Here is a 15,656-nt window from a genome sequence, read left to right on the forward strand (position 1 = left end):
AACGGGATCGGATGGTCAGGCTCGCTGATTTGGTTGACACATGTCATCAGTTCCCAATTGTGCAGGTCGATGGTCATGGTGTTGATCACTGGATTGTCTGGTCCAAACTCGATTATCTACAAACCGCCGCCATATTGCTGGGATATTACTGAGTGCGACATAAAATTAAACTCACTAAATTAAACTGAATTGTCATTAGAATGAATTGTCATTAGAATTTCATCTATTTTTAAACCATATGTTTGCAAAATAAAGAAAACAAGGAAACGAAAATATTTTCGTCCATGAGCGAGATTAGTCGAATCAAGACCGGAATGATTTCATTTTTGAGCCATGATACTTATAAACACACTTTCATTAATAAATTTACAATCACAAAGACAATAAAAAAAAGTATGAAAGTTTAAGTGGAAGTCCCGACTCTTGTACTTGTTACAAATTAGCGGAATTAAGTCAAAATGAGTTGAATTTTGTGCCATGATATATCCCCATTCATTTACAACCCCCCAAACACAGGAAAAGGTGTATTTTGAGTAAAAGTAATTATTCTGGCATATTTTAAAAATCGCCTTGAATTCGCAAAATTAAGTCAAAGTCAGTTGAATTTTGTGTCATGATACTCATAATGGCACTTTCATTCATTTACATCCTCCGAAACATTAGAAAAGATGTATTTGGAGTGAAAAGGAAATATTCTCGCTTATGGGCCAAATGTTTTTCGCTCATGGGCGAGATTGTTTAGCAGAATTAAATCAAAATGAGTCGGAGTTTGCGCCATGATACTCATAAATATATCCTCATTCATTAACAAGCCTCAAAACACAGGAAAAATATTCTCGCCCATGGGTCAAAATGTCATCCTTCCATGGGCCAGAGTTTTTAAAATCGCTCTCATTTAGAGGAATGAAGTTAAAACGAGTTGAAATTTCTGTCATGATACTCATAAATGTACTTTCATTCATTTACATCCTCCAAAACACTGGAAAAGATGTATTTGGGGTAAAAGGAAATATTCTCGCCCATGGGACAAAATGTTTTTGCGCATGGGTGAGATTTTGTCAAATCGCTCTAAATTAACGGAATTAAGTCAAAATGAGTTGGCATTTGTGTCATGATACTAATGAACATACTTTCATGCATTCAAAACCTCCAAAACATGGAATGTGTGTATTTTGAGTAAAAGTAAATATTCTCACCCATGGGCCAAATGTTTTTCGCCCATAGGTGAGACTTTTAAAAATATCACTCTAAATTAGCCGAATTAAGTCAAAATAAGCTTAATTTCGTGTCACGACAATAATAAATACACGTTCATTTATTTAAAAACTGCAAAGCATGGAAAAAACATATATTTTCAGTGAAAGTAATTATTCTCGTCTATGGGCCAAAATGTTTTTCACCCATGGGCGAGAACAAGCTGCAATTTGTGTCATGATACTTATTAACATATTTTCATTCATTTACAACCTCCAAAGCATTTATTCTGGACGAAATTAAACACTCTCTCCCATGGGCCTGCCCATGCGCGAGCGGGTTTAAAATTTGAGTTTCCGAAAAGTCTTTTTCATTTTTTCATCCTTAGCACATATACATAACAGCTGCATGTTCAATTTTGCCAAACCCCTTGTGAGAGAGTGGCCACGGTGCTGAGAGTTTCTGAATTAAATAAATTGTGACTTGTTGTTTGTAATTGCTATATTTAGTTTTTAATTGATTATATTATTGTTTATATTCTAATTCATTAGTTTCTGATTTTTTAAAAACAGTTAATGTTAGGTCGACTTGTGGCCTAGCCAGTTGCCAAAGAGGACAAGAAAGAAGACAGGAAGGAGCTATATTTTCCAGCTCAGTGCAGGCCGAAGAAAGAAATGGTTTAATTCTATGTCCTACAGGCGGAACAAGAGAAGATTTCTTGCTGCATAAATCCTCACAATCAGGATTGACAACACAGTTATAGGCAGGGTTAGATTCATTAGAATATAATTTAGTAATGTATTGTAAAGACAATTTTATACGGCGTTGTGTAAGAGATGGTTCATCGGCCTCAACGTAGATACTATCAATAGGTAAAGTGCTGAAAGACCCAAGTGAAAGTCTTAAGGCTTGATGGTGGACAGAATCAAGAAGTTTAAGGTTGCTTTTCCAGGCTCCACCATATACGATGGAGCCATAATCGAGTTACGAACGGACCAGTGATCGACATAGGTGTAAGAGGGTCGATCACTGGTCCGAAGTGAAGTCAGGGCCAAAGTGGTGTATTGAGCAATAGGAACAATGGTCCTGCTCCCATGCCCTCAACCACCAGGATCCCTTCCTCCACCGACACAGGGCAGCAACCCACGGCAAACGGGTTGGTGGAACTCCCGGGTCCACAAAGGGGGTGAACGGCTCTTGGCGTTACCAGCACCCACCACGATGAGGTGACTGTTCACGGGTGCCGGTGCTATAGGTGCGTGTTACCTATCTATTACATGTTGTGACATGCACTGTTATATACATACAGTATACATACTTCTCGTCACCTGGTGACCCGTGAAGGTCCCGGTGTAGAATAAGCAACCCATGCTTGCCATAAAAGGCGACTATGCAGGTCGTAAGAGGCGACTAACGGGATCGGGTGGTCAGACTTGCTGACTTGGTTGACACATGTCATCGGTTCCCAAATGTGCAGATTGTTGCTCATGTTGTTGATCACTGGATTGTCTGGTCCAGACTCGATTATTTACAGACCGCCGCCATATAGCTGCAATATTTGCTGAGTGCGGCGTAAAACTAAACTCACTCACTCGTCACCTGGATGAAGTCACTTTACGTCCAAAGCATGTCCAGGCATTATTCAGAAGTATTTAAAGGTACGACTACTATAAATATTTATGCATATTGAAGTGTGCCACAAGTACAATTATTTCGCTAAGTTACACATTTTAGAAGAAAGTAAAACTCTAATAATGCCTAATATAGGCAGAAGTGAAATGTACGTTACTGTCCAAAAGATAATATGCAATTATTTAAGGTCATCATGTTTCAAACACAACCACCATGAAGATTGCATGGGCATAGGAAACAGCAGAGTAACGTAATGCTTCATGATTTCGGGTGAATACATTTCCATATTCCTCAACAAAATCTTTTTTCATGACGAGGAATGGATCACTCTAAGAATGTCCAAGGTTTCATGGAAAAGTACGTTACTGATACTTCGTCTCATCAATGTAGACTACCATTGAAGATATGAAAGCGTATGTTTTGTTTCAATTGAAGAATGGTATGTTTTCAAAAGCATTAAATACCCATTAAAGCAATAATAAAACCTTTGGTGCCATTGAAAAGGTGACTATATGCATTCATCAAGACGTAATTTTAAGGATGAAATGTACGTTACCTCCTTTTGTTTCTAGAGGTCTTACAAGAGAATGGTTTACTATACAAAGGGATATTTATCAGTACGAGACAATACACTGATGTGAGTTACTCGTTGTTCTAAGTTGAAATAAGCATAATGTTTCATATAAATACATAAGTTGGACAGATACGTTACTGAAATGTACGTTACCAAAGAATACGAAACTAATATCTACCATGTATACAGCTTTACACAAAGTTGACCATGTACTTCCTGTCGTCTGCTTGACCTTGGTTACACAGACTGCAGGACAGACCATTTGATTTTCAACGCTGAAAGACCTAAAATCATCAATGAACCTGAAGTAGGTTTGAATTACTAAGCATAGTAAAGTTCATGAAGCTTATCTACACGGTTATTTGCGATTAATTCATGTGAAAATGTTTTAGCTTCATGTCTAACATCATATGCTCACAATGGATACTTTTATCATGGTGATTGTAATGTAAGATATACGTTACCAATAGTAACGTGTATTTCATGGAACGAGATACATTAATTTTTGATTACACTCAACCATGATTTTATGTCTAGATCTTTGTAAAATACATTTCATTGTTTATCTAAGATTCTAGAGCTTAGAAAGTGTGATTTTTGCCACAGGAAACTAACTAAACTACAGTCAGACCACCTTTCATGTTTACTGATACATATGTACCCGAAACACTTTTACGTTTGATCAGCTTAGTGTGACCGAAAATATCTCCTCAAAATGATGCAGCGAATAGCGACATTTGAAGTAGATTTACAGAATAAAGATGTACATATCACACAAAGCTGACCAAGACATTCGATCCAGTCAAACAAGCATTCAATTATCAATTTAGAAATGGTAACGTACATTGCAGTGACAAGTAACGTACATTTCATCGTAATGTTTCAGAAATTATGGGGAAAACACGTGCTGAAATTGAAAAAGCATATAGGGAACGAAAGAAATAGAAGGATGGCGAAGCATATCTTGAGAGACGGATTATGTTCCGTCATCTCAACTAAATCGCAATGAGTTGTTGAAATGAAATCTAAGAAAGCTTGCTAATTTGAACAGACACCAGTCTCAAAAGAAAGCATTGCTGCAACTGCAACAAATGAAAATGAATCCAAACTAGAAACAAGTGGCTACGAGAGCCAGGGTGCAGCTTCACATCAACAGTTGGTGGTTCGGCTGCCCCTACCAAATGCCACAAGATTGGGACCTAGACGTAGAACAAAGAGAGCTTTAGCAAAGGCATACAGAACCATTGCAGACCTCAAAGTTAGATAGCATGAATTACCTAAGAAACTCACTGAAAAGAAAAGTAAAAAGAGATGATGCAAAAATGGCTGCTGATCAACCAGTGCGCCAAAGAGCAAAACTGAGGCCGAGCTGAAGCAAGGAGGGAATTCTAGTATCCCCAAATCCAGAGAATTCTTGACAGAAGATGTTGACCTGAATACCATGGTAGAAAAGATCCCCGAACATGTACTCAGAAGTCAGTGGAAACGAGTGATGGTAGAAGAGACAGGTAAAACAAAATCTGTCAAGTGACAAGGGGTCTCTTCATTGATGGCCTGAAAAAGCAAGTGGACGATTTCTCATGTCATGTCGATCATGTGCAAACACAGAATGCAGAAATCAGGAGGTTAAAAGAAATCCAGATGATTTGTCATATGTTTATTTTTCAGAAAACTGCAGATGAAATCCAAAGCGCATATTGGAATCAAATTGGAGACGCTTCATCCGATTGTAGTCTACTACAGGAATGACGCTGGTCACCTGACCCATCAGAGTTTTGTATGCTGAACAGATAGTCAACATAACATTCAAGGAAAAAAAGAACCAACTCTTTATATGGCCCAGGCGCAGTGATATTGTTTGTTGTAAGAAGGAAGAGATCCTATGTTCAGTACCTCTTCAAGCATGTGGAAAATCAGGGCGCATGCTGAAACTTAGCCAAGATGATCGGTAGACTGAAATATGCGTTACCAGGAAATAACTAAAAACTCTGGTGCCATTATATAGTCTCATTATTGTTCTTTTATTTCTAACACCAAGTTAGAGCGTTCGCCTGTTCGATTTTGCAGGAGATTAATGATTATACATAATGTCATACGCAAGTGTAAAATATGTGCTGTTTTGAAATGTTCGTTACCTGGAGAGCTGTGCCTTGAGAACATTGAGTTTATTCAGCATTTCTTGAGATTGCTAGCGGTTCCAGTTAGATCTTCATGATTTACTGTTCCATTTACTACTTGTAGCTAAGTAATTGTGCTGTCCACATTTACGTATTCTATCAGGCATCTGGGGTAGTAAATATATTGATACACCATTGTTTAGTAACTTTACCTAAACGCGTGAGTTTAGTTTTACGCCGCACTTAGCAATATTCTACCAATACTGCGACGGTCTGTAAATAATCGAGTCTGGACCAGACAATCCAGTGACCAACAACATGAGCATCGATCTGCGCAACTGGGAACCGATGACATGTGTCAACCAAGTCAGTGAGTCTGACCACCCGATCCCGTTAGTCGCCTGTTACGAGAAGCATAGTCGCCTTTCATTGCATGCGTGGGTTGCTGAAGGCCTATTCTACCCCGGGACCTTCACGGGTCATGCTTAAAGGATGAAAGTATAAACATAAATTGTAAGTATCCAGTTCAGATTTCATGTGAAACGGATCCCTGTTGTTCTTCAATAACCATTATGTTGAAATCATTGAAATGTACGTTACCTTCCCACTGAGAGAGACGTGTAGCATATTGACGCAACCTATGATACCAATTTTTGATATTATTCTCGAATACATGTGCACCTTATTAGAAAGCAGTTTACAGTTTGTTTGATGTTTCATGATATTTGCAAGTGTGTACGTTCCTGATTGGAAGTCTGTTAGTTTCAGAAGGGAACGACTAAACTGCTCTGTGTTTATGCTGGACAAGCGTAACCGCACACTTGGTGATTTAATGTGTTCCATGTTCTGAGTGTATAAGTGACCGGTAACGTACATTTTAGTTGTATTTTACCATTCAAACGTACCAGGTGTTAGTGTCCACAGAATAAGAATCTGAATACTTAACTTTAAATTATTTTGGGTTATAAGCATACACATAATATGCTATGAAATAAACCATAAATCATCCAAGGTTGGAAAAGTTATTTTTCGAATAGTTTTACATGTCAAATGGACCTCCTTACTGGGTTTCTGAGTTTAGCTTGATAACAATATAAGAATTTATCTTGAAATGTCGTTCTGTGCGATTAAAAAGACCTTGCCGTATGCTTCATGATATCTAAAGATCAGTTTTCCGATACCCTTTAATATTTCATGATATTGTAGTATCAAGTTTGTTACATATGTATCTTGCCTTCGTATGATAAATAAAATAGCAAAATGGTGTCTATATATTTGTTATTAAGTGTTGTTTAGAGTAACACGACCGGGTTACATCAGGATTATAATCGTGACTGCTGGGTTCTTTTTATCCTTGTCAGTCAAATATTTCAAGTACGGGTCTGAATGGACTAGTCGTAAATTTCAACAATTTCCAACCATACAGTGTTTCTTTTATATATTGTTATGGTTTTAAATTGCCGTGACAAAAGGTGTAAAGAATCCCCACTGAACCAGCAAAATATAACACTGACATGTCTCAGATTTTCAAAATACTTTATATTGAGCAAACCAAAGGCTAAAATATACACATTAGCAAGAGACGTTTCAAGTACAATACAACTGAGTCAGTTCTAAAGTAATGGTTCACAAATGTAATGTCAACTCATGCCAAGTCTTGAAACAGTTAAGCAGAATGTAACACAGCGAGCGGTCAGGCAGCGGCTATGAAGATCAAGCGTTGACGGAGAGCCAGATGTGTAATCCAGTAGTCGACAACACGGCAACTAGTCTTCTTATATAAATTCTTTCATGTTTCGAGCACTTACGACCATCCCAGTAGAATTCTCTTGTAGTTACCTTTATGAAAGGGAGGTAACTCTAAAGTAGTTCCTGAAGGCCTGCTGCCAAAGTACGAAGAGTACTGACTATTTATGATACGATATGCGACCCATAATAATTATTACATAATTCAAATGGATTTGACTTCACGATTTTCAAAAATTGCGGCGCCCTGCCTTAGGATGAATGCTATTTAAGTTTGTTTCCACCGACTTACAAAATCAAAATTCCTTTTCACTGGTAGTAAAATATGTGAGTTAGTGAGTTGATATTTAACGTCACATCGGCAATATTGCAGCCATATCGTGACGAGAACGAGTAATTATGATAATACAAATGAATTAATAGCACATACATTGTAAAACCCTGTCGACGAAGGACAGTAAAACTAACTAGAATATCACAGAGTAGAATGTAAAACTATTCAATAGACCTAAAACAATACATATACAGAGGACAGTACAATATAAAATTGAGCTATAGGTTGCCAACAACTGAAGGTAGATCACCATACTAAGGACCATGGGGACTTACAGTACATTTGCTTCCTGCATGGACCCTAGTTGGATTTACATCATCCCTTCAGCTGTTAGCAATTTATACAAATCTAGCCATAAAGTAAAAACACACTTATTCTACGATTAAAAAATGGAAATCTTAAATTTACTTCAAATGTTTTTGGACTTATGTACCCTCTCAGGAGGACAATTATTTTACGGTACTTCAACCCCCTTTGAGGGTACAGCCACTAACGATTTGAGTTACTAATTTAATCTTCCAATTTTAAAATATTTATCTATTTACAGTTCAATTAACAAATCTAATTCCTTTAAAAATGCAATAATTAAATGAGGGCTAATATTGCTAAAAAGATCCTTCATAGTTTGAGAATTAAAATACTGATCCCTTGTGATGGAATACTCAACACAGTCAAGCAAGATATGCTTGACTGTGATTCTTTCATCACAAGGGATGCAGAACGGAGGATCCTCACCTTTCAAAAGGTATTCATGAGTATATCTCGTATGGCCAATACGACATCGCCTCATAATGACCTCCTTAAATCTGGACTGACAACCCAAGTGGGTATAACCAATATAAGGTTTTATTGAATGTAATTTATTTACACCCACTTGGGTGTCCCACCTCTTTTGCATCAGATCTCGGATATACGATCTAATTGTAGTTTTATAATCAGAGTATGGGATAAGAAGTGGAGTCACAGATTTGTTGAGTGCTGCCTTGGCAGCAAGATCGGCCATAGCATTGCCAGAAATGCCCACATGGCTGGGTAACCAACAAAAGACGATGTCGTATTGGCCAGTTGCAAGATTATTAAATAATTCAATTATTTCTATTAAAAGTGGATGTTTACATGACAGGTTTTTAATTGCCTGGAGGCAAGAAAGAGAATCGGAATAGATAATATACTGTTTATGTCTAGGATGTCTTTCAATATATTTAAGAGTCGTTAATATAGCGTTAGCTTCTGGTGTGAAAATAGAACTATTATCTGGTAATCTGAAAGATATTGTTCTGGATCCAATGACAGTGGCACAAGCCACTGCGCCACCATCCTTGGACCCATCTGTAAATAAAGATTTGTATGTATTATAGTTACTTTTTAATTGATTATATTCTTGTTTATATTGTAATTCATTTGTTTCTGATTTGTTAAACCTCGTCAGTGTTAGGTCAACTTCGGGTCTAACTAACTGCCAAGGTGGAGACGAAAGTAGACGGGAAGGAGATATATTGGCTAGCTCAATGCCGCAAGCAGACAGAAAAGGTTTCACTCTAAGTCCAAGAGGTGGAACAAGAGAAGACGTTTTATTGTATAAATCCCCATAAAGAGGATTAAAAACACAGTTAAATGCAGGGTTGGCCTCATTAGAATACAGTTTTGTTATATACTGTAAGGAGAGTTTTATACGCCGTTGAGTAAGAGATGGCTCATCGGCCTCGACGTAAAGACTGTCAATAGGAGAAGTTCTAAATGACCCAAGACATAGTCTTAGACCTTGATAGTGGATAGAATCAAGTATTTTGAGGTTGCTTTTACAGGCTCCACCATAAACGATGGAGCCGTAATCAAGTTTCGAACGGATGAGAGATCTGTATAAATGGAGTAGGGTAGTTTGGTCTCCTCCCCACTTTGAATTGGAAACAACTTTTAACAGATCAAGTGCCTTCAGGCATTTAGTTTTTAGGGATTTAATGTGGGGTAGAAAAGTTAGATATGAGTCGAAAATAAGACCCAAGAACCTGGCCTCCTTTACTACTTTGATCGGGGTGCCATTTAAAAATACTTCTGGATCTTTATGCGGTTTATACTTTCTGCAGACATGCAAGCAATTTGTTTTTGTTATCGAATATTTAAACCCGTTTTCAAGTGACCATTTTTCAATTTTATTGAGACAAATTTGTAATTGCCTCTCTATTGTATGCATATTTCTACCTCTCCTAGAAACATTAAAATCATCCACAAATAGTGATCCATCTACTGAATCACTTAAAACCTTAGAAAGACTATTGATTTTAATACTAAATAAGTAACAGACAAAATACTGCCTTGTGGAACACCCTGATCTTGATGAAAGTAGTCTCAGAGGGTTGTTCCCACACGTACTTGAAACTGTCTGTCATTTAAAAAATTAGATATAAACTGAGGCAAGCGACCTCTCAACCCAAAAGAATGTAAATCTTTCAAAATACCATGCTTCCAAGTAGTATCATATGCTTTCTCAAGATCAAAAAAGATTGATACTGCATGTTGCTTTTTAATGAAAGAATTTTTAACAAATGATTCCAAACGAACCAAGTGGTCAATTGTGCTTCGGTTTTTACGAAAACCACATTGTATATCAGTAATCAGTTTGTTGGTTTCCAAAAACCAGACTAAGCGATTATTTACCATTCGCTCCATGGTTTTGCAAACGCAGCTAGTTAAGGAAATAGGTCGGTAATTTGATGGATCTGTATGATCCCTCCCAGGCTTTGGAATAGGAACAACTGTGGCTTTTCGCCATGAAAAGGGAAAAATGTTGTGTTGTCCAAATATGGTCAAAAATGCCAAGTAACGTTTCGAGACATGATTCAGGCAAGTGTTTTAAGAGTTGGTAATGGATATCATCAGGTCCTGTTGCAGTGTCGTGAGCCTGTGATAGCGCAGTATGAAGTTCATGTAAAGAAAATACCTCAGTATAATCTTCACCATTATCAGATTTAAAATTCACTGGTTTCTTCTCTTGGTGTATTTGATAAGTCTGGAATTTTGGATGATAATTTGAGGAGGACGAATGTTTAGCCAAAGTTTCACCCAACTTGTTTGCAATATCAGATTTTTCAGTTAGTATGTTATTATCATTTTTGAGATGCTGAATACTACTGGATTTGGAACCCTTGCCTTTAATTTTTTGGATCATATTCCATACCCTTGACATAGGAATACGGGAATTTATTTTGGAAACGTAATTTTTCCAAGTATGACGTTTATTGTGTTTAAACGTTCATCGAGCTTTAGCGTAACTGATTTTTACATTATTTAAGTTATGAACAGTGAGATGAAGACGAAATTATTTCTCTGCTTTCTTCCTCTTTTTCCTAGCCTGTTTGCATTCATCATTAAACCATGGTTTACGGATGTGCGGATTTACAGAGGACTTAGGAATGGTTTCATCAGCTATATGTTTCAGTTTGTCCGAGAACATTCTAATTGGATCAGGTACGTCCATGAAAAGGTCTGGTTTAAGTTCTATAAGGCAGGTGACCTGAAATAATGGCCAATTGGCCTTTGAAAAATTCCATCTTGTTACAGGCGGATCATCGGAAGGGTTAATTGCTGTAAGTACTGTTGGAAAATGGTCACTACCACAAAGATCATTATGGACTGACCATTCAAACTCATTATAAACGTTTGAATCAGTGAGTGACAGGTCTAAGGAAGAATATGTTCCCGTTCCAGGATGTAAATATGTGTCAGAGCCATCATTGAGTATACATAAATTATTATCAGATATAAACTCTTCAAGAACTTTCCCTTTACTGTTGGTATCAGGACTTCCCCATAATGGGTTATGACCATTGAGATCACCCATTATGATACAGGGTTTTGGTAATTGGTCATACAAATCTTGAAGATCATTCTGATGGAGAATGGAAGAAGGGGAGATATACAAGGAACAAAGAGTAAGGGTTATATGTAAAGTAAGACGAACAGCAACAGCCTGAAGATTGGTTTTGAGAGGAACAGGGCTATGAATTATACCATGTCTCACCAATATGGAAGATCCACCAGTGGCTTTGTCACCGGGGGGTGAAAAAGAATGATAAGAATGGTATTTACGCAATTCGGACTTATCATTTTGTTTCAGGTACGTTTCTTGAAAACTAAATGCTGATGGTTTATAATCCTGTGCTAGTAACTGTACTTCATTAAAATTGGTCCTAAGTCCTCTGCAATTCCACTGGATTAAGGAGTTATTGTACATTTTATAGCAGGTGGTAGTACTGGGGACCGACTTTTCCCCTTCCGAGGCGAACTGCTTCTATTTCGCGCACGGGGATGAGGAGAGACGTCCATGTCTTCTAAAAGTTGAAACTTGTTATAGATTTGAACAGGATCACGTGATCCCTTTGGTACTCGATCAGTTTTTTGTCTGTAATCCACTTTGTGACAAGGATTTTTTACAATAGGAGATATTGTTTGTGATTCAGTCTGGGAAGCTGATGTTGCATGGTGTTTATCAACAGTAGAATCTGATGCAATAAAAGTGTGTTTGTCAGCTTCAACCCAGGTGAGATCTGTCTGACATGCATCTGACAGAACAGACTTAGTATTGGGGCGAGCAACAACTGTAGAATATGGTACACCTGATGACTGAGGGGAGGCTACATTAACTGAACGTTTTGCCTCATGATATGTGACATTCTTTTGGATTTTGATTTTGACAATTTCATATTCACGTTTCCAGACATGGCATGACTTTGACGAAGACATATGATCTCCAAGACAATTGACACATTTTGGAGAAGACAAACAGTCAGAACCTTCATGATCATCTTTACCACATCTATAGCATGTTGCACGATTTCTGCAGGATTGGGCACCGTGACCAAACTTTTGACACTTGTAACAACGAAGTGGGTTTGGAATATACTGTTCCACTTCGATGTTACAATATCCAGCTTTTATGTACTTTGGGTGTTGGGGTTGAGAAAAAGAAATTAAGTATGTGTTGGTATTCAAAGTTTCTCCATTTTTCTTAAACGTGAATCTTTTAACATGAGTGACTCCTTGGTGTTGCAGTTCAGTAACTATTTCCTTTTCACTCATGTGGGCACGCCAGCGGTCTCTGTCCCTCAAGATGCCTTTGCTACTGTTCAGACTTGTGAGGAGAAACTGAAACTTCAGTATTTGCAAGCTGTTTTGTGGCTATGAGGGCAGCTGATTGTTTTGCTGTTTTACACTCTATGAGGAGAAACCCTGATCTAATTTTTCTGACAGCTTGGACATCACCAACAAGTCCATAAATTGCTTTTGATGTGGCAAACGGATTTAGCTTGAGTGGTTCACCATCAGTCGAAGATACAACCAAGAATCTACTCCATGTATCTGGTTATCTGTTTGTGATATTTTCCTCATCAGAGGACAAACACTCATCTAGTGCTCGTTTATGTTTTTTGGGTTGAGCCATGGTTAATAATAGAAAGTTCACCATCCCAGCTCCCCACCCTCCACCGAGTATCACATGGACAATGCTATACACCAGTGGGTCTCCGACTGGTAGCACCAAGGATACTGAAATGGTATACTCCAGCAGAAGATTAATAGAAAATTAATCGATCTACCAGATTGGCCCATGAGCCACCGCCTTCTGGGCATAAGACTCTAGGCAAAGTTAATAACATCACTTTTCAAATTTACAAGTGTTATATGAGTGAAAAGCCAAGACCTAAATTGAAACAATATAAAATCAAATTAGTACAATTACATAATCCACGCACAGGGCTTGGCATGACCAGCCGATTGGTCGAACCGGGCCCATTCGACCACCCGTCTAGGCGAAGTCAGGGCCAAAGTGGTGTATTGAGCAACAGGAACACGATTGCAGGCCCCTATTGCCCTCAACCACCAGGATTCCCTCCTCCGCCGACACGGGCCGCAACCCACGGCAAACGGGTTGGTGGACCAAATATCCCCCCGGGTCCACTACGGGGGTGTCGGCGAGCTCTTGGCATCACCCAGCACCCACCACGAGGAGGTGGCTCGCCACGGGCGCCAGTAAAATATGTATTTTATAGGATTTTACATGACATTGCTTATAACATAACAATTTCACTCTTGGAATAACAGTCTTCACTCAGTATAAGGGGTCAATATAATATTACTTACGATAATATTGTCACTTCAACCACAGCCTTATTTCCGAGGAAGAAAGCGTTATATCCTTTTGATCAGCAATGTGTAGTAAGCAGTCTTGATTTTATAAACTCGATGAAACTTGAACTCCATTTTCTATCCTGGAAGCGTGGTAGGGGGCGGACTATCCGATTTAGTATATACCACAGGCTTCCACAACGCTCACTTCGCACACACGAAACAACCAATTTAAGCACAAACTAAGGGGTCTGGTGGAAATCTGTGCAAAGTGACCCCATCACCCGACCCCAAGGAACAATTGACGGCAACACAACGATTCGACATGTCTTTGGTGACGTCGAAAAATCAGCAAAATGACGATCTTCCTACACATTTTCTATACATTTAACTGAAAATCGTTCCTTCCATTACGTCACTGTAAGGCTCTGGTGAGAGAGTTACGTAACCTGTCTGCGGTTTCGTTTGCGGGCGAGAGAGATGGCTTTTTAGCAACTTTTGAGCGCTTGGTATTAATTAAGCACGAGTTTGTTTTTTTCTTTTAAAACAAAATGGTGTTCCGTTTATGACTAGCCAGAAGTCTTTCATATGCAGTGATAAAAAGAGTACCCAAAAAATGTGTTTAGTTGTTCTTTAACACCAGGTCACAACATTCGGCGTATTCACTTATTGTTTATTTAGCATATATTACCATAAAGATTCTTTAACGCTAAGTAAGTTTTAAATATTTTCTAAGGTGAGCATTCTAAAAAGATGTAGCGTTTTGAAGTATCTGGATTAATATTTCAATATACACGTCAAATTTTATCAGTGTGTTAAAAATCTGATATATCCTTTATTGGCAATATCTAATCTAGCTTTATTACAAACAAAAGGACCAAATACTTTATATTTTATTCCTCTTTGTAACAAGGGATATGCATTTTTTTCATGTACCCGGGTGCAGTAACCTAACATCAGGTTTCTGCTGTTCACTAAATTTCATTTAAGAAGATATTGTTTCTGGAATAGTTGAAAAGAATAGACCTTTTTCCCATTCCTGGTAGATGTGTGTGATTTTCAAGCTGAATTTTGAAGTAAAAGGGCCCTTTTCTCTTATATACAAGAAAAATGTCTCTTTTGCTACAGGTCCATAAAAGTATGAAATAATTAATGATCTCTCATCCTGTGAACGTGGGACACCCTATCATGCTTATTAACAACTCCTGGTTGAGAGTGATAAACATGTCGTGTTAAGTTCAAGACAAAATGTTCAAAGAAAATATAGTTGAAAAGGTAAACATCTGCGACTGTTTTGTATCGGCGTATTTTAAGTAACATCAGTTATGTCAAGAACAATTTCTCTAAGAGAACAAAAGACGTCTTCATTCAAATGTGGAGTAGGGCTACGGTTTTATTCATGAAATACAAGGTAACGAGAGTGTCGCGCAACAACTACAGCCTGGGTTAGACCTAAACTATGTACAGACCACCGGCTTTACAGCATAGGGCAGAATGTGCTGAGAGGTTGAAGCCCCAATAGCTCCATCACTCCCTTGACACGCAGCAATAATGAGTGAGTGAGTGAGTTAATATTTACCGTCACATCGGCAATATTGCAGCCATATCGTGACGAGAGTAATTCATTTACAATAAGCAGCAATAATAAAAACCTCCCAGGGTAACCAAAAGAGGCCTAATTAAAGTGCACAATATATGTTAACATGATGCTAAACTGACCTGCAAGGGTACTCCAATTGTACAAAACGGTACTTCAGTAGTACAAACGGTACTCCAGTAGGACAAAACGGTACCCCAACGGTACAAACAGTACTCCAATAGTACAACAAACGGTACCCCAGTGGTACATTTCCAATGCGAATTACTATGCCCAGACTGCAAGTATTACGCCACTGACTGTGTTCTAACACAGCTGCCCCAATACTTGCATATGTACTTG

The sequence above is a fragment of the Haliotis asinina genome, chromosome 9, assembly GCF_037392515.1.
Source record: "Haliotis asinina isolate JCU_RB_2024 chromosome 9, JCU_Hal_asi_v2, whole genome shotgun sequence".
Classification (NCBI taxonomy): Eukaryota; Metazoa; Mollusca; class Gastropoda; order Lepetellida; family Haliotidae; genus Haliotis; species Haliotis asinina.